The 25,628-nt window shown below is 36.0% G+C and overlaps 3 protein-coding genes across 3 annotated transcripts in view; 1 reads left to right on the top strand and 2 right to left on the bottom strand.

Moving 5' to 3' along the window:
- Positions 1-25,628, bottom strand: part of LOC142344573 (eukaryotic peptide chain release factor subunit 1-like) — a 271,614-nt gene that overhangs the window by 117,759 nt on the left and 128,227 nt on the right. The window lies entirely within an intron of this gene.
- Positions 1-25,628, bottom strand: part of LOC142344571 (putative H/ACA ribonucleoprotein complex subunit 4) — a 556,150-nt gene that overhangs the window by 402,298 nt on the left and 128,224 nt on the right. The gene's annotated exons all lie outside the window — the stretch shown is intronic.
- Positions 1-25,628, top strand: part of LOC142344569 (sodium/mannose cotransporter SLC5A10-like) — a 262,692-nt gene that overhangs the window by 213,397 nt on the left and 23,667 nt on the right. The gene's annotated exons all lie outside the window — the stretch shown is intronic.

The raw sequence follows: 25,628 nt of genomic DNA, 5'->3' as shown, positions 1-25,628 counted from the left end.
TAATACTTAAAACTGCAAAAAATATGCAAACTCACTTTCTTTGATACACAAGACTTGAGAAGCTTGGGTATAGCGTACTAATTGGTAAAAGGGTTGTTTTTCTTAGCGATTCTGTGTTGTTTAAATAGTTGATGGCTAAAGTACCTATCATATCACATAGCTTTCTCACATGGTTCCTTGTATTTGAACAGAGGAAAAACGTTATTTAAAGATTGTTTTTGGAAAGTCTTGGATAAAGTTGTACGTTTTTGGTAGAATCTTTTATCAACTATCAACGCTCCCTACTACCTACCCGCTCTGCTGGATCCGACTACACGAGAGTTGAGCCATCAGCTGTTCGATAGCAATTCGTCCGACATTATTGGGTTAATTTAAAATTGTCCCGTTCCTGATTCAAAGAGAAACCAAATAGTTTCGTATCATTTGAAACGGAACATGTTCTAATAAATGAACAATGTTTTTGTCGGTAAACTCTTTAGTGTAAAGGGAACAAATCTCGAATGAAATTTCAAAAGGTATTGGCAAAAGAAATTATCAAAAAATGAGCTTATGTTTTGTATTTTGAGAATGGCTGCCAGTGCTCTTGCGTTCAAATATATTTTTACGTTAAAAACTTTTACGGCAGGTTGTTTTTGATTTGGTCTCTATTATTTTTTCAAAATTACTAAGCAAACCATATTTTTAAGAATGGAATTAAATTGAACTGAGAAAAATTTAAAGTTTAATTTAAATTAGAATAAATTGCTACCGACAGAAAAATTTCCTAAATCCTATGACGTCTACAAGAAAGTGTCAAGGAAAAACTAAGAATGCGAACTGCGTAACAAGGATATTTTCTTTTTTATGTCTTCTGTGACAAAACTTTTGGGTAATTTATAGAATAAAATGATAAATGTGCATTCCGATAGCTTATTGTCGCAGTTATTCAAGTTCCAATTGGAAAAGCTCTAGCGTTTTAATGTAAAACAAAAAGTGCGTCGACAGCTAACTGAGCTCTATGTGATATCTCAATCCTAGCCAAAATAAATTATTGACAAAATTTAGAATTTTTTAATAAGGTGCGCCCCAATGTTCACAAACGATATGTCCCTTTGATCCCAAGTTAAGGGGCCCGTTTCGAAATTCCACAGTTAAACAAGTTATTCCGTGAACGGGAGATTTTAAAAATTGCTCATTTTTATGATTGGTAAGCTTTCAATTGATGGTTGCAGCTCGAGAATTCCCCGAATAAATACAACTGGCCTAGAGTATAGTTAATTAATCATTTCACGAGTACGGGACAATAATGTTGCTCTCTTATTATGTCCTCTTGTATTGCGTTGTCCTGTATTTTGACCTGTCCATTGTTTAGCAAATATTAGTAGCTATTTTCAGGTTTATGGTGACAATTGAACACAGTGCCAAACAAACTTAACAAATTCCATAAATGGATCCTGCATCAACTGAAGGGAAGTCAATCTGGATGTCAGCTTTGAAGGGATCTGATCCGGAGTTGACCCAGATTCCGAATGACTGCGAATTCTTGACCAGTGATTGTGATGATCAGGTTAAATTTGCTGCTCTATGCAATGGTCGCTTTGAAACCAAGGAAACGCATGATGATACGAAACACCTGATGGTCAAAACCGAAATTGTCTCCAAAAATGAAGATGAAACTAAGGTGAAAACTAAACCATGTGCAATGAAAGCTTCGGGTGAACGACAGAAGGCAAAAGCATTTGTGAAGCCTGAAATTGCATCGTGCAATGATCCTGCAAAGCAGCAAATGCTGCAGTATGTGAAGCATCAGTCAATATTTCTGGTGCTAGTTATGAGTGCAATATTTCTGTATGTCTTCAGCCTGACTTTGATGTTCCTACTTGTTACGTTTTTCAGTTTGTACTTCAATCTGGGTGCTTCTCTCCTTGTGTTTACATCCATGCTATTTTTCCCAATGTCTGCCGCATTCCTATATTGGAACTTCTTCGTGTTCCATTCGACCATCTTTGTTGTGATGACTGCTTCAGTCCTTTTCTACTGCCTGTGGCTGCATGTGTTTGGTGCAGATAAGTTTGCGAAGTTGGGAAAAACCATCTGCGCGTTCTTAACGAATTAATATTGAAATTATGGCGACATATTTCTTAAACAAAAATTTCATGAAACAATTTATTTCCATAATTGCAATGAGTAAATGTGCATCCTTTCGCAATTAATTTTGTAGCTAATTTATTTGGTGCTAAGTAAACTGTAAAATGAAAGTATTATGTTAAAACCAATTTGAACGCGAGCGTTATCAATACTATTTGTTACCATTTTTTAAAAATAGTAAATCGTGCTCTGAAGTCTATAATTTGAGGACAAATATTTTATTAAATGCGTCAGCATCGATATTTTCTGTATGCTGTATTCTACTACGATGAATCGGAATTTAATAATTTATTCCCCTTATTGCTTCAAAACTGCGTTCTACTCTGCTGAAGTTTTTAGTTGGTGTTAACTTATTTATTCGGTCTCTACTTACAAAAGAAGAGGCAGATAGTAGATATAGCAGCACTTGAGAGGCATTTGTGCAAGCATTTTTCTTTAGATCGTTGTACCCATTGGCAAAAGTAAATGTTCAGATTGCAAAATTTTTATTTGAGAAGTTTTCCCATTATTTGTCTTCGGTTCTACTCAATGTGCTGATTCAGAATAACTTGTTATTTTTGGGGTCAATCACGGTTTTATCCAATAAACTTTAATTGGCGAGTTCCAGTAAAGGGAAAGTGTGCTTACAGAGAAAATTTTGATAGAAGCTGGCTAGTTTTCTACAAGACGCACCAAGCTGTTTGAAGATAGTTTTTTTTGTTTTTCGCTCAATAAATCACAGCTACAAATTAATGCTCTTGGTGCATCCTTTCTTTAAGGTATCAATTTCTCTTCACCTATTGTTTTCGATAGAAGTTTCGGCGAGTTGCTTTTGAATATTTTTTAATAGCTCAAATGGCAAATGCCATTCCTGTTTATATGAAGCAAAAAATTTGCTGCGGATCTATGCTTTTTGTGAAATTGGTTTCCACGATAATTTAACTAGTTCTGCTGATGCAAACTGTTTTGGTAACAAATGTCAATATTTGACTAAATAATCAGAGTAATCATCTTTGATCAAAGATGCCGTTGTTTCGATCAATTTTGTATTCAAAAAAATTCATTACAAAGATATCCAGGATAAGTTTTCACGTTTTTGAAAAAGATGCAAAGTAGTTTGTTTCCAAAAAAATTATTTCAACATGTTAAATTGGGAGAAAAGATTTTGTTTCACGATAGATTTACATTTGTTCGAAAGTTTAAATTGCAATTATTGTATCATTGCTACCTATATTTACTTCATTTGCTTAATTTGCTAATTAAAGTGGGATTTTTCTCTAAAAAGTTCATTGTCAATGTTAGTTTAAAAAACGAAAATAGATGTTCGAGAAATCCTGGACAATTAAAATTTGATTTATACTGAAGTGTTTCGTTGTTATTTTTTTTCCGTTGTTAACAGTATTGACATTTGATAAATCGATGTCGCGGTTTTTTTGAAATATTCCCAAAGTCTGTAAGTGTTTGGGGTTTGGAATTCAACTGCTGGTCAGTTTTCCAAATAATTAGTTTCCATTCAGTTTCACAAAAACTGAGACGCTTTTTCCTATTTATTTTTTAGCAGCCAATTAACAATATTTTATCTTGTTTATGTCCAGAGTAGTAATAAAGGCTGACTAGAAAGTAGTAACATTTACACCATGGAAGAGCGGGGGGGGGGGGGGTTGTCATCCCATGTAAGAGATAGGGTTGTCCTGAGGACAACCCTACCTTTTGCATTGGGAAGGACAACCCAACCCGATACATGCGCTATGACAACCCTACCTTTTGCATTGGGAAGGACAACCCAACCCGATACATGCGCTATGAAAACCCAACCTTTTGCTTGGGATAGGACAACCCAACCTTTTACATGGAGGGACATAACTTTTACATGTAACAGCCGAATTATTATCCAAACATTTCCCCCTCCATTGAGACTGACAAAGAGATTAAGGGGATTTCTCGGAGCTTTCAAAAGACTGTGCAACTCACGAGCAATTCATTTGTATAGCATTTTTAGTGAAAATAGTCTGTTTTCGCCGAACGGAATATTCGCTCACTGAAAAATATTCATAGGTACCTTGAAGAAAAATAGACATATTCCTACATTGACAAATTAGACGACTTTGTGAAAACAATAAATTCACGAGTTAACCGGATAACTAAGCTTGCACCAAACAAAGTTACAAAAAAAGACGTACCACGGCTTGTTTCCTTGAGCGCTGAAACAACTGTTTCTCAAAAACCTCGCTTCTTTGTTGGAGATTTTGTCAGAATTGTCAAAAAAGACAAAGCTTTCAGAAAGGGCTACGAACAATCGTTTACTGACGAAGTTTTTGAGATAACAGATATTCCAACATTATATCCGGCATCATATTCCCTCATTGATGCAAACAAAGAACAAATAGAAGGAAAATTTTATCAATCAGAATTGCAGCTTATTCGTGTAGAGGAAAATGAGTAGAAATCGTTTTGACGATAAGTTCACTGTGCATGTTATTTCATCCGCTTCTATGCAAATATTTGGGTCAAACACTCTGGCTTCTTTTCGCAATTTTTTCAATGATGAAATTCAACTCTCTGGTGACTGGAGAGTGGCTCTTAGTGAAATAATTTTTCCGACAAAAATTGAGCTCGTCGTGAATTGAGATTTAATAGCATACAGTCTTAAGGGATACGAAGACTCGCAAAAAAATTTTGTCTGATGCTAGTGTCATTTCTCGGCCTTACAATGGAGAAAAACTGTCCTTCATGACTGGCAATTTTGACAATGTTAATCAGCTTCTGGGTACTATCAAGCGAACAGTTGGATTACCCAATTTTTCGTTTCGAGAAATCAAGAGTACTGGAAAATACGAAATAATTTTTGGTAAATATGAAGGAATCACTTTTCCTAGTGAGGAAGTACCTAGCATTGTGGGCTTTACTGGAATTCCAGATGGACGCGGTGTACACATTGGTTACAAAATGGATTCAGTTACATCAAATAGATTAATGAAGAGTGATGAGACAAAAGCATACTTTGGAGAATTTCCTGCTGATCTATGCGCGGGAAAGCACCTGATATTCATTTACACAAACATTGAGTATCAGTATGTGGGTGATGCAAAAGCTCCGTTATTGCGTGTCATTGATTGAAAACAACGTCTGAAAAACGGTAGCGTGTGTGAACTTGAACCAACACATCGAATTGTTTTTTCAAATTTAGACTATAAAAAACTGTTATCAAACACTATACAATCAATTTCAATTGAGCTTCGCACTGAGACAGGACAATTGGTTCCTTTTTCGGGAACAGGTAAAGTTATTTTAACTTTACAATTCAAAAAGTTTTCTGACTAGCATGGATTCCTAATATGCCAATCAGGTAACATCTTTGCCGCTCTTCTTCGGACACTATAGACAAAGGGGAAGTGGATTTGGGGCTTTAGCAGCGGGATTTGGACGCGTTGCTTTACCGTTGGCTCAACGTTTTATTCTACCGGCTGCAAAACGTATCGGGAGAGAGCTTTTAAAACAGGGTGTTCCCGAACTTGTAGATGTAGTCTCAAAGAAAAAGTCACCAAAACAAGCCTTGAAAAACACAGTCTCAAACACTATTAAAAAACAAACAGGACGAGCGCGACAACAACGACCAAGGAAACAAATTGGAAGCCGTTCAAATAAATTAACAAAAAAGCGTAAAACCTCATTCATTTCTAAGTCAAGAGCTCCAAAAAGAAGTCGATCAGATTTTTTTGCAACAGTGAAAGATGATCGCTAATTTATTACCATCTGAGGCAACTCACAGTTCCCTCGATCTGTTCGAGAAACCATCCCTCTTACTAACATTCGATGGAAGTTTTTGTCAAAAACTGGGCCCGGTGTATAGCCCCAATGGTCCAATGTTGGAATTTGAAGTTGCTGGCGATAGAAACAACTTCATTGATTTACAAAAAATCTTCCTCGAAGTCAAATGTAAAATTGTTCAGTCGTCCGAAGCAAATTTAAAATATGACGGTACAGCTGCTGCAGATGTGACTAAAACTGACGCTCCCTACTTTTGCAATAATGTGCTGCATTCACTGTTCTCTGACTACACAGTGTCAGCCAACGGACTAAAAATATCGAATGCAAATGGAAATTATGCTCACAAAAGTTTTATTGAGACTGAGTTTTCACATAACAAAGACGCAAAAAACACTTGGTTAGCTTGTCAAGGCTACTCGTATGAAGAAAATCTGGGAGCCTTATCAACTACTGAAGTAAATAGAAGAAAAACTTTAGTCAGACAGTCAAATGAATGCACGTTTTACGGAAAGGTTGCAGTCGACTTTTTCACACATGACAGGCATCTAATGAGTGGTGTAACTCTTCCGATTGCTTTTCGAAGATCAATTGATGACTTTGTTATTATGTCAGATGATGCCGCTAAGCATTATAAAGTGAAAATTGTCGAAGCAAATTTGTATGTGCGCAAGATGACTTTGAACGATGACGTCGTGTCACGCCATTGAAAAAACTTTGCTTACTAGCCCGGCTTCCTATCCGTACCTTGAAACCCTAACAAAAACATTTTTGGCTTCTACTGGTCTTCACAGCTGGAAACAAGAAGACATATTTGCCAGGGAACCAATTCGAAGACTGGCTTTATGTCTGAACACACGAAGCTTTTCTCGGTAACAACAAACAGAATCCATTTCATTTCCGAAAATTTGATTTGGAACAGATTTATATCTATCGAAATGGAATGCCAGTCGCTGATAGTCCAATATCAACAAATGATGACAAACGTCTTTACTTCAATACAATATCAGACTTAGCCTATATTGAAAATGGTCATGGCATAAGTTTGACGGACTACCCAAACCATTTTATTATGGTTTTTGACTTGACCAGTACTCAACAAGCTTCTCACGATTTTATTCATAACAATTTGCTCAATTTCGATCGAGCTGAACTTTTCGGCTGCCTTGCCCAACAATATTGAAATAATCATTATTGGCGAAAAAGCTAGCACAATTTTTGTGGATTCTGCGCGCCGGGTTTCAAAAAATCACATTTTAACCAACTAATGGATGAAGATGACATCAATGACCTATTTCAAAAATGTAGAAAACTGAAATACAAATTTTGTGGTGTATTCGCTGCCAACAACTTCTCCTAAAAATTCCCCAAAAATAGTTTTCTCATCGTAAATGCTTCGCCCTCGAACAACCCTGGTACACACTGGCTTCTTCTATGTAATCGAAACAATAAAATTATTTTTGCAGACCCCTTGGGACAATCGATTATTGCCTATGGAGACTTATATCGCAGACTCTCTGACACTAATGCACAAATTTGTCAATTTCTTGAACATCAACCAATTCAGAATCAAAACTCAGAACTGTGTGGACTTTTTTGTATTTATATTGCGCATGTTATACTTAGTGAAAGACAAATTGTAAAAATTAATGATGTTCAATTGCTTCGCTTTGCACTTCATATGATGTTTTAATATCTGTTAAATAAATTTTTTTTCAAAATTTTTTTCAAATACAAGACGAACAAATAGTAACTCAGAATCAATATCTAATTTTCCATAACCACTCACAAATATGTCCATAACTTTACAAAAAGCACCAGAATGAGGACCACTTAAAATGTTTTCAACTCGTTTTACAGTTTCTGTACAAATTTGATCAGTTTGAGTTTGTTCATGGCCGGTTCCTGCTGAGATGGTATTGTGGATTGTTTTCTGTGCTGTAGTTTTCGTGGTTGTTGTCTTTGTCGTCGTCAACATCTTTGCTGTGTTTGAAATTGGAAGACGTTTGTAAACCGTTGCTGGGTCAATTTTTTCTGCTGTTTTGTCATTGAAGTCAACGGCTAACTTCAACTTTGTAAATACTTCTCCATTCGTTTCCAGTTTTGAAGAATATGGAAACATAGAAAATTGAAAATAGGTGTTTGAAAGTTGTGAAAAGACAGGGGACAGCAAAAGATTTGTTTTGCTTTGTAGAGCCAATATCAGTTGAACTATCAATCAAAAGGTGAAAATGATTAGTTGCTATTTGGCAAAACTCAGACTCAAAGTGAGGACAAACTGCATAATTAATCAAACTCGTAATGTCTGTTGGCTTTTGATCAACAATTTTGAATCTAAATTGTTTCTGAAATTGTTTGAAATAACTTGGAGAACGTTCATATATTGCGTCCACCATCATTGCTCTCGAGCTTCGGCCTTTTATTTGGTGGCGGTTTTGTTGAACAGTCTTCTGCTGACTTTTCTTCTGATTCAAGTATCTTCTCTGCCGTATTGACCAAACTCCCGAATTCTTGCAGAGTTAACGAAATTCTCTGTTCAAACTCGTATTCCTCTGCTGCTTTTTTAAACAGTTTCAGAAACACATACGTTCCTGTCCTTTCATAAGTTTTCAGGGTTGCCCTTATTAAACGCTTATCAGTTTTGGAAATATCAAAATAACAATCTCCAAATTCTGTATCTTTAGTGGAAGTGAAAGGCATAGTGTGCAACTTGTTTTTATCACATTCAAGTATTCTAATGTGTAAAGATTCAAATTAATGGCGGCGGCAAGCTGGGATTAAACCAGTGTAGTCATTTTGGTCTAATTAAATCCAGCTGACATGTGAATACAGAGTCAAGTACGCCTATGGCGTACTTGACTCTGTCTCTTGCATTCACTTTGGATTGCATAATTAATTTCAGATGTGACCTTAGATAAGGTTTCCCTACTGAAATGGTTGGTGGTACCACAAAACAGATGTGACCCTAGGTGTGACGACCACAGATTGAATTTAGCGTGAACGTGCCGAAAATTCAAAACAGATGTTAAATGCAATTGAGACCAATGTAATTCAACTTGGTTATAACGTTATAACACATGAAAATTAAAAACAGATGTGACCCTAGGTGTGGCGTGAGTAAAAGCAAACGTTGAATTTAGTGGGAACGTACAGAAAATTCAAAACAGATGTTAACCTAGATAAGAAATGAGACCAATGTAATTCAACTTGGTTATAACGTTATAACACGTGAAAATTAAAAACAGATGTGGCCCTAGGTATGACGTGAATAAAACGTCGAATTTAGTGGGAACGTACAGAAAATTCAAAACAGATGTTAACCTAGATAAGAATTGCAATGCAAATTTATCTTGGTTTCTACGTTATATTAAGTAGAAACTAAGAACAAATGTGATCCTAGATAAGCGGTGTGTTAAAAACGTATTTTCACCACTAAAATTATTGCGTTCATTTCCTTTGCTCTTAACAGTCAATCTCTATTTGAAACCTTTTGGTTCCTCTTGCTAAACAATTTCATTCTCTACTAGTGTTCTGTTATATTTTGATTATTATAATGTCTGTTAAAATTCTTTCTGAATCTGCATTTTCTTGCGAACGAACTCTTGTTTATCAGACATTGTACAAAAACTTTGTCGTCTTGATTCAACAGAAAAAAATTGGCGATGTTTGGACAGTATACAAGCATTGTCTAATTCCAAAACTCTTTATCAATGCAATTGGAGCTCTACCTAACAAAACGGAGCCTTCTGAGAGCAGCATTATTACTTCGGGTGGGCTATTGCCTCCCAAAACTACGCCTGCTTTGTTATGATACCTTGACAGACGAAGTGCGTAGGATATTCTATCGCTACGATTGTGAGTGTGTTCCACTTTGTGAAAATCAACTCGGAGTTTATCGAGCATGCGACGAATTAGCAGATATGTGGCGACTTAAGTCTGCGCCCGATTCTCCGGCAAGTGAGCCAGTGACGCCTGCAGTGGACCATAGTCCTACAGTTACACCGACTCCTAGCCCATCCCTGTTTGCGGAAATCAGTAAAAGTTATCAACGAAATTTTTCAGCTTGCAACGGAAACCAAGATTTCGACTTGAACATTCTATCCGGGACAAGTTTTCATACACCAAAGCAATCGAATTCAGCCTTATTTGAAACGCCGGAAAGCGGTGAGACACCGCAAGTTTGTGCGGCTCCTAAAAAACGAAGACCAGAAAGCAACCTGATGGAAATATTTGATATTTAAAACTAAAAACTAAAACTATAAATGTATGCGTGCTTTAGATTGCTCAATCATTGTGTATATGACATTCATTCAATTTTGTATCTGACATTCATTCAATTGTGTTGATTGGCTTTGTACAATTTTTGATATAGACTTAATTCACAATAAAGCTCTTCAAACTTTTCATAAGGAATTGAACAAGTTCAATCATGTCCCAAATGAACACAAATAAAAGCACTTGGAGGAAATTGAAATTGGTTGAGCAAACTCATTCAACAAAAAAGATTTCTACCGCTCTTTAGTTATTAGACTTGTCTATTTAATGTTTTAAGGTTTGTTCAAATCATATTTCATGAAAATGAAATTTTTTGAAAGAAAAAATGAAGTATTTAACGAAAACGATAACTATTAAGAGAAAGAACGACAATTAATCAGGAAACCAAAGAATACCTTTGCATCAATTAGGTTTGCAGTGAAGAGCTCTTGTTTGGAGGAAAAGTTTGCAAAGAAACTTTGAATATAAAGGGCGAATCAAAAATTCAACAAAGTGGTTAACAACTGAAATTGTCATTCTGGTGTATTTTGTGGTAATACAAGGAGTTTTTCCCGGCGCTGACAATCTAGTGAGATTGGTCCAGTGTTTGTTTTTTTGCTGTTTTCACTAAACAAAATTAAAACTTTCAAATTTGTATTCTTTGCATAAATATTTTGACCGTTTTTCTTGAACTCAAATTTTTTTTTTTGCTTTATATCAGCTGAAACTCTTGATCGTCGTACACGAGAGTAACTTAGCGATGATGTCAATGAGTAGCATGCTATTGATCCCTGTAACAGGTACCACCTTTCTATCAAAAACAGCAATTTTTTCAACAATTTTTACAAAAATTACAAAAGGTTTTTTTGTAATGATCCGAAAGCAATGAAAAATTTATCTCAAATGAACAGGGATAGGCTCATACGATGGACAATTGTCCCCGCTATCAAAGATCTCAGAATTTCCAGGTTAAAAAAGTTACTGCAACATGGTTTTTTTTGCATTTTTTCTTTTGTTATTTTAGCTAATCCCTCTTAATCCCTAAAAGTGAAAAAATGCAATTTTTTAACATGAAGGAGACATTTTTACCCTTACTAAACAGAAGTTTTTCTGTAATGGGAACCTGTTAGAGAGCTGATGAAGTAACATACTTATAACGTTTTTCTTTATTCTTGGAGAAAAAGCCTAATCCCCTTAATCCTTTTGATCAAAAAATTGAAAATTTTAAAAAAGTGATGTTTTCTTTCAATTGTTTACACAAAAGTTACATAAAGGAACACTCCATCAACAAAGAGGTCCTCCTATGCTTCTTAGTCATATTTGTCAACACATGAGCCCCTGGTAAAGTCCTTTATTTAAAGGTCAAAGTCATTTGAAAAAACTCGGCTTTCGATGCAGTTTCAACTGATGTTTCCTAATAGCCTTGTTGACTCCAGGACTTGTTTTCTTTTATGATATACCTTAATATAGACCCTTAGTGTAAATGCCTTTATATGCTCCTTAGCATGCATGCTTCCGCGACATGAAACAAAAACTTTATCGATTTCGAAATTTTCAACTTTTACTAAAGTTATTCTTAATTGTATATTAAAACCATAAAAATGGAAGGTACATTCAATCTGCCTGTTTAACTTCTGTCTCTGCTTTGACTGAGTGATAGTCATTTTTAGGTTTGAATTTGATTTTTGGCGCGCTTTCAAGTTTACTTCAATTTGATTGGCTAATTTCAAATTCAAATTTGCGCGCGGAAACTTTCAAACTTTGCACTGCATAACAGTGAGCTAAGATTGAAATCAGCCATATTTGAGAACTCTTGCATTGATAAACCGTTTGTTCACAATTATCTTGAAAATGCCAGAAAAGTGTAACTTTTGTGACAACGTTTACAGCAACAAAAGTAACCGTGCTCGTCATGAACGCACTGTTCATGCTGACGAGAAAGGTATACCCGTATACCGCTGTTTATTTGTCCAGTTACTGGCCGTCAATTATCTGAAATTCAAAGTCGCGTCTCTGACTGCCATGGCAGATTTACAAATCTTTGTCATTATTGTAATCTTGCTTTCAACGACAAAAACTCCTTTAACAAACACATCAGAAAACAAAACGTGTTACCTGTTCTTGACAACTCGAGAGTTGTCAATCCAATTGTGCATCAACAGGGTCAACAACAGCAGCAACAACAACAACAACAACAACGAGGTACCCTCACAGAGTCAGCCTTTAGAAAGAGTCTCCAGTCTTATCGAATTGTAGATAGTAACAGCACCGTTGGCCTTCTCGATTTCATGACTGCTCAGAGAGATGAAATCAATGACATTATAGAACAAAAAACATTGAACGAAGGTCCACAAAAAGTTCAATTCAGTGCGAAACTATCACTTCATAAAGAGGAGCGCGAAACGGAGAAGCATCGGATATTGATATCTACGCCAATTCTGAAATGACGCCTGTTCATCATCGATTGTCTAACGAAACGTTTTTTCACATGGTGGAAAAGATGCTTACTGTCCTCTTCGTGTTCGCATCTAATGGAAGTGGTTGGATTCTTCTTTCACGATATACATCAGTTCGAAATCATGAATGACGTGCAGGTCAACGTATTTCAATTTTCAAAAGGAGACCTCCTTCCTATGTACGTTTCTAATAACAGAAACATCGAACCAACGATGGATCTTCTACTCCTGTTTAACGAAGATGTACATCATTATGTTTTTATCAATAACCTCATTAAACAGGTATGCACTGTGAAATAAAAACAGTTCACAAACAGCTTGCGTCTGTGCAGGAACTGTTTTGCTTTTTCCCCACTCTGAAGAGCAACATCAAGTTCACGATGATGCATGTCGAAACCATGCACCAGCAACAATAAAGATGCCCGGCAATGATAAAAATTCTTTCCGGTTCAAAAATTTTAAGGCCCGTGGTTTGCTCCATTTACTATTTACTTCGACTTTGAGTCGCTTCTAATGCCAGTCTCATCTTGTCCAGCTAATCCAGACGCATCTTCAACTGAAGTTATCGAACAACACATACCCTCCGGCTTTGCTCTATCTTTGATTGAGAACGGTTTTTCAACAGCAAAAGAATTCGTTATCGACAGCTCCGAAAACTGCATGACAAATTTTATTAAAAAACTACATGAGATGGCGCGAGAAGTATACTATGCAAAGAGACGCTTTCCGATATATCTGGGACAAGTACCAAATCGAAGTAGTACAGTTGAGTGTTGGATATGTGAAGAACCTTTCGGACCCAAAGATACAAAAGTTTTGGACCATTGCCACAACCGCGGGGATTTCCTTGGTCTTGCTCATGAAAAGTGCAACTGGATAAGACGCACAATCAATTTCACTCCCGTAATTGGTCACAACATCGCTAACTACGACCTTCACCACGTATGCTTGGCACTTCGAGAAATTGAGCCATCAACAACAATAAGCGTTATCCCATCTACAGATGAGAAGTACATATCGATGACGTTCGGTGTCCTAATCAAAATTGTCACGGGGAGAGATGGAAAAGTCAGAAAAGTTTACAAATATTTACGTTTCATCGATTTTTTCAAGTTTTTAACTACATCCCTTGAAAAGTTAGTTGCAAACCTACCCGCTTCGGCTTTCGCAATTTTCGATTCAATGTTCGATAGCGATCAGTCAGTTGATGCTCTAAGTTTGATTAAAGAGAAAGGAATATACCCCTATTCGTACATGACTGACCGTTCAAAGTTCGCAGAAACACAACTTCCTCCACTCGAAAAGTGCAAAAACAGCTTAGACAATGGAAAATTGCAAATTACAGAGGAAGAACTACAAAAAGCAAGAACTGTTTTCGAGACTTTTCAATGTCGTAACCTTGAAGACTACCATAACTTATATCTCAAGTGCGATACACTTTTGCTTGCGTGCGTGTTTGAAGAATTTTGGAGACTGTGTATGAACACCTATGGACTGGACTGTGCACATCACTACAGTGCCTCAAACCTCGCTGGTGATTCATTTCTCAAAATTTGCCGGGCCCATATTCAATTGTTGACAAATCGAGAACATCTGGAAATTGTTGAGAATATGATTAGAGGAGGTCTCGCCTCAGTGTACGATGAACGTTACTTCAAGGCGAACTACAAGTGCATGGAGAATTACGACAGTGCGCTCGAGTCGACTTTTGGTTTCATAATAGATGCTAACAACTTGTATGGTGGCATCATGAAAACAGAACATCTACCCGTTGGTGACTTTTTGCTGGTGGAAGTCCCACTCGAGCAGGTACTCAATACACCAACCGATTCTCCCATAGGTTACATCCTTGAATTAGATTTAACGTACCCACACAATATACGAGACATCCATCGTGATTTCCCTCTCGCGCCAACAAAGGAAATAGTACCCGATGAGTGGTTGAGCACTTACCAGAGAGAGTTGAAATTCAATGTCAACATGCCGCGGTCATCTGTCCCCAAGCTACTACAAACCGTTACGGACAAAAAGCGGTACACGCTCCATTACCGGAATCTTCAACTTTATGTACAACTTGGTCTGATTGTTGAAAGGGTACATAGCGTGCTACAATTTTCGCAAGAAAACTGGATGGAGCCATATATCAGACTAAACACGGAAAAAAGACAGACCGCGAGGAACAAATTCGCAGAAAATTTGTTCAAACTGATGAACAATAGCGCTTATGGAAAAACCTGTGAGTCAAAAAGAAGGAGAATGAAACTTACCTTAGCGCAGAATGCAGATCAAGTGCTCCAGAATGTCTCACGCTTTACCTTCAAGACGTTCAAAATTTTCGGCGAAAATTTAGCTGCTATCACGCACGACCCAAAGAAAATCTATTGGGATGAGCCAACAATTGTTGGCGCGACAATTCTAGAATTAGCTAAATTTCAAACGTATAGGTTTCACTATAATATAATGAAGCCGCATTTTGATTGTCGCCTGCTATATTCTGATACAGCCAGTCTGTTATATAAAATTCGATCTGACGATTTCTACAAGGAATTAGCAGCAAAACCCAATATTTTGTCGGAGTTTGATTTTTCAAATTACCCTAAGGAGCATCAACTTTTCAACAACAACAACAAACTCGTCGTTCTCAAATACAAAGATGAATTCGCCGGAAAACTCATCGACGAGTTTGTTTCGCTGAAGCCGAAATTATATTCCATAACTTCAACAGGTAAAACAGGTTTATGTTCATTTATAACTTTGGTGTTATTATGGTTAGTCATTATCACACATACATCACACTAAACTTTAAGAGAAGCAAGCAAGCATTTCTTTGAAAAACTTTCTGAGGACAAATTGATAAAATTTTTCGCAACTTTTTTGTTTTTAGATTCCCGAAAAATCTCTGCAAAAGGTGTTACCAGAGCTGCCAGGGAACAATTAACGTACCAGAAATACAAAGACGCTCTGTTCCTCTCATGCACACTACGAACACCGAACAACAGAATTGTATCAGACCGTCACGTTCTACAGACTGTTTCAATCAATAAACTGTCCCTGAGTTTCTTCGATGACAAACGTTTCATTCTTGAGGGCGGTATAAAAACTTTGCCGTACGGTCATGCCGACGCAATTGAAGCCACTGATCTTGAAAGTGATCCAGAGTGGGATGCACCGACGCAAGATGAAATCGAGGATCTGTTTGGGCAAGAATGGGAAACCGATAATGAGTCCGACAGCACGCTCCCTGCTTCTACTGAAAGTTGGCAGCCTCCCGATCCTGCCCTTGAAAGTTGGGAGCCACCTGATCCCAGATTCAACAGAATAATAAACGAATCGGACTTGGATAGTGACGATAATGTCGATTTCGAGGCAGTAATCGACGAAGAATCTCCAATCAATTGTCCATTCATAGATTATGAAGCTGTTGAATCTGAGGACGGAAGAGAAATAACCGATTCGGAAGAGGAAGAAGCAATACCACCTTGTAAAAGGGGGCGACGCACATAAAAACAACAATTTTCAGCCTTATTTTTACGTCTGTAACTGTTAAGATTGTGTTTTATGACTTATATTTCAATTAAAAGTGTTTAACCTACTCTATTATATCCCCATTTGTATATATTTTCCCTATAATAATTCAAAAGATTTAAATATTTGCATTTTTTCCTTCATTTTGTGCTAATTTTGTTGTAATTTTTCGTTAAAAATGGCTCAATTTTTGTTCAAAACCCATTTCAAAACTCTAACCTACCCGTGCTTAACATTGGTTTCAGTAACAACGCGTTTTATCGTGATTTTAACCTTTCGATTGTACAGATTTTGTGTTCAGTTTTGGTTCAATTTCTCAACCCAAGTTTGTGTTGTTTAGCTAAATTTCAATTGCTAGATTTGAGCAAATTGCGTGGTTTGATTCTACAGTAAATTCACAGTTTATATCCAGTCTTTCTGATAAGTCTAAATATTTCACTCTTTGATAAGAATAAATAATTCCCTCAAAGGGGGGGAATGTTTGGATAATAATTCGGCATAAACTGAATAATTCTTTCAAAAGCGGGAAATGGAGGGGGAATAGGTTTGGATAATAATTCGGCCGAAAGGGAGCTGTCCCTGCATGTAAAAGGTTGGGTTGTCCTATCCCATGCAAATGGTTGGGTTGTCATAGCGCATGTATCGGGTTGGGTTGTCCTTCCCAATGCAAAAGGTAGGGTTGTCCTCAGGACAACCCTATCTCTTACATGGGATGACAACCCCCCGATCTTCCATGGTGTAAATGTTACTACTCTAGAACCTGAACAAGAGGAACGCTCTGTATTAAGATCGGGTTCGCAGAAATTGTAGCTCTTAATACAGTGTCCGTCCACCTGTTGTGGCTCTAGTCAGCCTTTATTGCTAGTGTCCAGAAACACTCGATTTGAAAATATTTTTGTTCAATATTTTTTTAATTGAATTCCGAGTTAAAGGAATATGTACAAGTTTCAATGACATGGCAGTGTAAACACAAGTTCAATTTTGCTTTGAATAGAATACAAATTGGATAGATGAACGCGTCAACCTAGCAAATTGCGTGCTCATAGTTTTTAATTGAAAGTCCCACCATGATGCACAAGTCGGTTTTCATAAACAAGCAATTCGATTCGTAATTAAACAGAAAAAATGACCGTTCAGTTTTGAAATAAAGTTTGTTTTTTTCTCATCTTATCCTGATAATATCGGTAGATCGTTTCAGTCTAGGATGGTCATCCCAGTGAACGAGTTTTATATTCTTTCAGCTGAATTTTTTCCATACCTGGATAGTGTTTGTTTTTAATTGCTCTCAAACTAAGTTTGTAGCAATTATATTAGTCCTGTCGGTCTTTTTTATGCGATTTTTCGCTTGGCCGATTTTTTGTCTGACGCTTTTGACTTTTCGTCCTCGAAAATGGGATAATCAGGTAGCGCCTAGCGGGCATTGAGTGCTCTTAAAGCCCTTCAGCTCTGTTTCAGCTCAAACTGTTTTGGAGACTTATACTTATGGTGTGAAGGGCGGTTCTTAGAGGTTGAAGACACCCCACTGTTGACCCCCCCCCACTATTGCCCCCCTTCCACCGCGCTGTTGCCCCAACCCCACTATTGCCCACCCTCCCCGTGGCTACTGACGAACAACTGATCGCTAAAAACACGCAATTTTATAATAATTTTCTCAATTTTTTTCAAGCTTCTTAAAATTTTTTGTCATTTTTTGAGTTCTTTCAGCCCTAAGAGTCAAGGAACCTGCTCTAGTGTTCTAAAAAAGGTGACTGCATAGTTTCTAGTGGTAGTGGAATGGTTTCAACATTTTATTATCACGAATTTTAGCATTTTTTTGACAAAACGTGCAAATTTTTTCATTTTTTTTTGTTTTTCTTTATTCACGTCTTTCCAGACGCAGGGGCCGAAAAATGTCTTTAAGGGTTTGATAATAAGTTACTGAAAAAATTTTATTTGCCATGGAATACCTTTCAATTTTTTAATATGACAAATCTTTGCATTTTTTTTTTTGATAAACTTGCATTTTGAAGTTTTTTGAAAATTTTGTCGTTTTTCAGGTTTCTCAGCCTGTAAAGCCGAGGAACCTCCTCTAGGGTTGCACAATAGGTTACTGAGTGGTTTCTATATGTAATGGACTGTTTTTCAAGATTTCAACACCACGAATTTTAGCATTTTTAAAAAAAAATTTGAAACAAGTTTTCAATTTTTTCGACATTTATTGTCATTATTCAAGTTTTTCAGCATAATAGAAAATCTCCATTAGGGTTTGATAATCAATTACTGGAAAATTTTGTTTCGCCATGGGTTTGTTTTCAACTTTTGTTATCACAAATTATAGCATTTTTTTATGCAAGTTGCAATTTCCTGTTTGTTTTTAAAATTTTGTGTTTTATAGGTTTCTCCAGCTTCAACAGCCACATAAACTCCTCTAGGTTTTGATCATAGGTTACTGCATAGCTTTAGATGTAATGGAATGTTTTTCAAGATTTTAATAACAGCAATTTTTCAAAAGTATTTGAAATGTTTTCAAGTTTTTCGCTTTTTTATTTTCTTCATCGTTTTTCCGGAACCAGGATCCTAGGGACCTCCTCCAAGGTTTGATAATATACGGCTGCATAGTTTCTAGAGATAATGAAATGCTTATCAATGTTTTAATGACTCCAGCATTAGCATTTTTTAAAATTTATTTTTTTCAAATTTTCGGAAAATTATTATGTTCCAAGTTTATGGATCTTTGTGAGCCAGTGAAAATAAAGCTTGAAATATGAAAACTGTATAATCTTTTGAGACAGTGAAATGGTTTTGAAGATGTCAATATCTTGAATTTTAACAAGATTTTGTTAAATTGTGAGTTTGTTTTCAAAATTTTTGAATATTGTCTTTTTCTGAGTTTAACGGTCATTACTGGCCAACGAAGCTTTTCAAGTCTTGCAGGTGGTTTACTTGACATAACTGTAAAGACAAAAAATAGTTTGGAACATTTTCACTGCGAAATCTGGAAGCTTTTCTCTTAAATTTTTTGACATAACTGCAAAGACAAAAATAGTTTGGAACATTTTCACTGCGAAATCTGGAAGCTTTTCTCTTGAATGAGAATTTATTTTGGTTGAATCAGTATTTGGAACCATGAATCAATTACTTGTATCTAAACGAAGATCATTATGTCTGACTCCATTTAATTGTCACTTCGGGAAAACACAATTCTCCATTAACAAATATATCAACGAAACCAAATAGAAATAATTTAAACTGGGATATAATAAAAAAAATAGATGGTAGGTTGACTTGACGGTGGGTGGTAAAACGCTACTGTCACAAAAGGAAAAAGGACAACAAACATGTATGGAAGAGAAGGGTAAGCTCAGACGACGAAAATTGGTCAATATGAGGAGACAGCAGATGAAAGCCTTAACATTCATGACTCATCCTCTACAGACAAAACTCCAAGGAAATTTCCTGAGACTCAGCTAGATGGGAACAAGCAAAGAATAATTGAACTCTCTGATTTAGCTCATAGAAGACGTCAACTATGTTCAGTTGTTAAAGATAGCAGGGCAACGTGGGATGCAGAGGTTAAAGCGTTATTGGCAAAGAGACTGCTAAATATAATAGGGACCTACAAAAGAAGATAGAGGGAAAAATTGGAACCAGAAAACAAAAAGGGACAGCAAAACAGGGATCTAAAGCTGCGAAAAGGGGACAAATAACGCAGATGGATAAGGGGGAAATTAGCAGCATAATCTACAAATGACAGGAGGGAGCACACAAGTATTCAATGAAATAAGTAGACAAAGGGCATAATCTTCGAGAGCAGATTATGCAACCACACAAGAGGACATTCTAGCAGTGGAAACGGAGTTACCAGCTGACAGAGACTTAGCTAGCGTAGCAACAGGAAATCAAAAGTAATCAGCAGGCGGAAACTGTAAAAATTGAATGGAGCTAGTCAACAAGTAGAGAGGGTGAAGTGGAGGAGCGCAAGAGTCAGAAAGGGAGTAGAAAGGTACGGAGTGACTGTAAATATTTTGGAAACACAGAGCAGCTTGTCGGTGAACACATCAGTATTAGAGGGGCTCACCGGGAAGATAGAGTTGCCATGAGGTGTTGATCGATGACAGAAGGAGGGCTGCAATGGAAAGCTCAAAAGAGTCAAGAGAGTTAATCCTGGGATCAAAAAAGTTGACCAGGAGACTAACAGAAACTCGAGCGAGGGGTTCAGATAATGTAGAAGATAAAGACCCATAGGAGGGTCTACTTGTTGATCTTCAAATCAAAACTTTAAAATTTTACTACCTGTCGTTACTAAAATTTTCTCGCTGTGAGGGAAATGTGGTGCAGTACGTAACCTATATATTTATATATATAGCTACTTATCTTTTGTTAAGGAACTAACCACTAATTACGTATTATAATTGTATGGATTTACTAGATATTTACAATGGCTTAAAACTCTGTACAAATGCTGTATGCTCATATTAGGTTAGACAGCACCTGTCCACTCAGTCAAACGCGCTCTTACGCGCTTTGCCATTTTATCGGTTGGGCCTTACGTATAAGAGATAATTCAAAACTTTCATTTTATCTCTTGTTAACAACATCCGAAAGATTAGATTTGTAATTAAGAGTTAATTCTATTGCTACGTGATTAAATTCCTATTGATTCAATTCGTTCTCTTGGATTACCTATTATTACACAGCAAACAGTTTCGTGTTTGTGACCGAAAATTTTCCAATTTGTGCCAAATTTAGTTGGTTTTGCAATGATAAAGCAGTGTTTTCCTCAGTTGCTTGAATTATGATGGTTCAATAAAATAAGTGACCCAACACTATCATTTAACACAATTTGGAAACATTTGTGACAAAGAGTTTCGCTCGGGATTGGTTGACTTGTTTCTCATGACCCTCTTTTATGGAATGCGCTTTAATTCTTCTTCTTGGACACGTGTACACCTATTTGCTAAAAGTTCTTAGTTATTTCGAATCGTAGTTAAAACAGTTTTTTGGCATTGTTTTTTCCAGCATCGTGAATTCATTTTTCGATACGTTCGCATTAAGTTGATGGTTCTTGAAAGAGACAATAGTTTGTACTTTTCGTTACATCTTCAAATATGGGTATCAGTATTTAAAGTGACCTTTTCGTCGGCATACTTTTTGATCTCCGTTTCTCATCAACAGTTTTGAGCATATCGTTGATATATAAATTAAAAAGATGCGGATCCACTGTTTTCTGTCGAGGACCTTGTTCATCGGATAGAGCCTTGTGTGACAGCAGATCTTCGGTTTTTAAGGAAACTTCTGATTCGATATTTTGTAGCTTTTCCCTAAAACCTCGTGACGCTATGTTAATTTCCAATATTTTGTGATTTATGGAATCAAATGCCTTTGAAATATCAGGAAAGGTATCTGTAACGCAAGTTGTTATATGTTCTACTTCTGATGAACTCCGTGAAGTATAGAGAGTCGATGACTAAAAACGTTTTTCTAAACATGCATTGTTTTACTGAACAGCCTGTTATCAAAATATCTGATTTCTTTTAGAAGATAATGAAATTGTTTTAGAAGATTATGAAAAGCTGGGGATTAATTGAGGTGGGATACTTGTTGGGATCTTCGTGGTCCTCTTTCATGAAATTGAAACGCAGCGATTGTTCGAAAAACTCTAATCAAGTATATGAACAGCAATAGAACGATGTCTGCGTGCTTTAAATTGAAGAGTTAGCTAGTGTTTCAACTTTATACAACGGACTATAATTCCGCGCGTTACCTGCTTTTTTTGCGTAACGTCCGTTTTTACAATCAATTGCAGAGATTTTTCAGCTGAATAGGGTCACTAACAAAATAACGTTCAAATTGCAAAGTTAAATGGTAAAGTGACTGTTTTTGACTAGCAATTTCAGTACATTTCCGATGTCCTTTTTATATGAATTTCAATATCGTTTAAATTTTTATATGAATCGATAGAAAATGACAATTGTATTTGCTCAAAATTTTGGGAAAACGACACAAGAATATCTGGATAAAAGTCGCCAGCTTGCCTTAATCAGTAGTAAGTTGAGTCCCACGAGATATCCGTTTAATTTTAGCATATATTTGGTATTTAGATAATTGACACTCTTTTTCAAATCTCAGATTCGATCCATGTAAGAATCCATTAAGTTTTGTAGGTTAAATTTTTTGACATACTTAATCATTACACAAAACGCTACGTTAGTTCCAGAACTGGAATCGGTTAAATAATTTACCTTATTTTCTTGCAATCATTTTTGAGCCAACTTCTGCTCTTTCGAAACTTTTGCTAAAAAGGATTCTGTGAGGTGCGTTTTGTTAGTTCAGAATGAGCCTAAAAATTAGTTAAAGATTGGACCAGTTGGATGGTTGGTAACACCATATGCTCAAAAGCGATTTTTAAGTGTTATGTAAGAAATGTTGAACTATGAAAATTTTTGAATAGTATTCCGAATGTCAGTCCTCCTGAGTGATAGCATGACAAAATGGAAACTACAATGAAAGCTCTTTCATATTTTGTATTCGGTTTGTCCGAGAACTATCAAAAATTTTGCAAAAATTTAGAAGAAATGCGCAAATTTAGGATTCGCTACTAAAATCATAAATACCTCTGTTTCGTTATACAGCTTTGATAGTTGGTTCCCTTCCGTCACCAAAAATATGATTTGGAAATTTTGAACACAAGGAGGCTCGAAAATATGCGCTCGTTCATAATGTGCTGACCCAGCACATCCACATTTTTGGATTGTCTGCAAATGAAGATAAAAGAAAATAAAATAATAATGGATCCTCGAGGATACTTAATGGATTCTCAAATATAGATAGACATGTATACAAGTAAAGATTTTTCAGCAAAAGATTTAGGTAAAGAATAAAAATCAAGCTAAAAAATCAATATCAAATAAACCTCCGAGTTTTATTCAATTTCAAATTTTAAATCAATATCAAATTTTGCCGGACAAAACAGAGATTCTAAGTAGTAATTAAGTCTGTCTGTTCAATTAACCCACAAAAATAAGTTGACTAATGACTTGAACAGGAACAATTTTGCGGTATTAGTCACCTTTGGTGACCAACAAAGTGACTGGACCTACATAAGCGAGAATAAACAAAGGAAGAAATAATCAGAAAGGATATCCTACTTCGAACACATACTAGGCTTTTAAGAAGAACATAATACACATTCTCGGAAGATATACACCAACGTTGAGAAAAAATGAGAACTAGAGCAACGAAGACGTCAAAAATGGAAACCGCAAAGCTCAAAATATTTTGGCAATATAGTGGAGAAAATTGGTGGCGTCACAAAATATCAAAATGTAACTTCATACCATTCTTTGTTAAAAAGCAGGTGACTTCGCTTCGTAGTTCCAGTTAACGGAAACTGAATAACAAATACGAAGTTCTTTGAAAAATAAAGACAAAATTCAAAGTATTACTTAAATTGTTTGAAAATAACTGGTCTCGTTGTCATTAATTGCTAAAAATTGAACACACAAAATAAATGGAATAACGATTCATTAAAAGGCCGACGAGTTGAGCAAAACTTGTTCTATTGCGGCAGGAAAAACCGACAATTACAAAAAGCTAAGAACCCCCAGAGAGTCAATTATCTTTCGCTAAAAAGTAGATACGTCGAGAAAAAGTAACGTTCACGATTTTAATTTAAAGTGGGTACAGAAGCCAGTATAATGGGTGATGTATTCATGTATGTTCAAGAGGCAACACAAATTACCAAAAGTGCTTTTTATTGGAATACAGTAAAGAACAACCTTACACGTAGGCTCAGCTTTCATGAGTGGCAACGATCACCAACGAATTTGGCTCTTTGGGTTCTTGCCGCGTGATCAGATGATTAAAACATTTATCGAGGAAGACCCTATACATATTGAAAAAAAGTGGCTTACAGGTCCTGAATTAGAACTAAAAATTTGTAAAAACTAATGACATGAATCTCGAAACATTTTTCGGTAGCAACGGCCTTTGATTGCAAACAAAGCATGTACCTACGTACGCGAAAAACGAAAAGCAGAATAAACGGAATATTGCATTTTTGAGAACTAAGTGTTAAAGTTATCAAGACCAATCACATCATGTTTGCGAAGTTCACAATGCTTGTTGCTTAAAAAATCACCAACCATCTTTGCTGAGAAATATTGGGAAACAGCAACGAAAGCGACAAAAACGCACATGTTGCAAAACATTTTTTCCAAGATTGTTGGCTTCAATTTAAATCGAACACGTTAAAAAACACGTCAGAACAATTAAAAAGAACGAACAACCGGGGAAGACACAAAATTTCATGAACTTTAATAACAAATAAAATTGAAGTTATGCGATATTAACTGAAAACAAAAAATGTTCTCCTAGGCAAGTATAACTTGGAACTATTCTTTTTGTATTCTAAAATTTAATCGCTTCCATGACATCAAAAAGAGGAAAAAGTTCGAACATATCTAGAAAGACAGCGCCCAATATAATTCAAGATATACATCATAGATACCCAATTGTTGCAAAAATTGATAATATAAAATACATCAAAATTGACGCTGAAATGAACAAAAATTGCGTTAAATTGATCTAAATCAGCAAAATGCTGTCAAGGCTGCTGTTCCAACGTGTTTCGGCAGATAGAGGAGACGCAATTAGACCTCGTCTTTGTTTATGATGATCGCCTGAGCAGTTTTGGGAGAGTGCTTATTTCTGAAAAAACAGCATAAATGAGAAAAAAATGGCCAACATATTGCAAAAATAAACCAATAGATTCAACAACCCTGTTTCATTCTTTAAAAAAACGTCATTTGTCATTGATCACATTTTTTGTGTTAGCAAAATAATAAAGTTTGAGCAAAAATTGTCCAAAAAAGGGAAAGAAGATTAAATCAGCCACAATGTTCAATATAACTTCAAACCCCTATAACCACTGGAAAAATTCGAAGTTAAAAAATCTAATTACAGATTCTGTGCTCGACAGGTGTTATAATGATACCATTTACAACTCTCTACTATAAATATATTAATGGGCCAAAATTGACTGAACAAAAAACGCAGTGAGCAAATAGTTCCTCCCCCCCACTAAGTAGGGTCGGAAGAAAGATGAAGGTATCATGCTTTTAAAGGTAGCATTGTGTCTTTCTCTTACAAATAGGATTGCCATGTTGGACTAATTTGGATGAGATAACTTAATTGTGAATTGTTCCAAACCCGCTTTTTATAATATAGGTGGTGTGTTGCAAAAATTGTACAACATTTTTAAAATTTTGAGGCATATTGGGAACAGGCAGAGTTCGAAATTACCGAATGGATATTTTCATCTATAGAGTTAGACTTTTTGTTGCCACAATTTAATTCTGCTGATTTGGTGCTCGGTTTAGTCTAATGTGATCACAAATTTTTTGCGGCAAAAAACAGTAAGTTTGTTAACATTGTTTCTTTAATTAGACAGCAACTATTTTTAATTAAGGCGGGACAAAATGTGTCTAAGGGATAATTTCTGGTATTTATTTTAGTAGTTATTTTGCGTTTAATTAGATATAA

Source organism: Convolutriloba macropyga, chromosome 8 (genome assembly GCF_964194025.1).
Source record: "Convolutriloba macropyga chromosome 8, txConMacr16.3, whole genome shotgun sequence".
In the NCBI taxonomy this organism is placed as follows: Eukaryota; Metazoa; Xenacoelomorpha; order Acoela; family Convolutidae; genus Convolutriloba; species Convolutriloba macropyga.
Note: the sequence above shows the minus strand (reverse complement) of the source record. Positions and strands in the feature narration are given on the sequence as shown.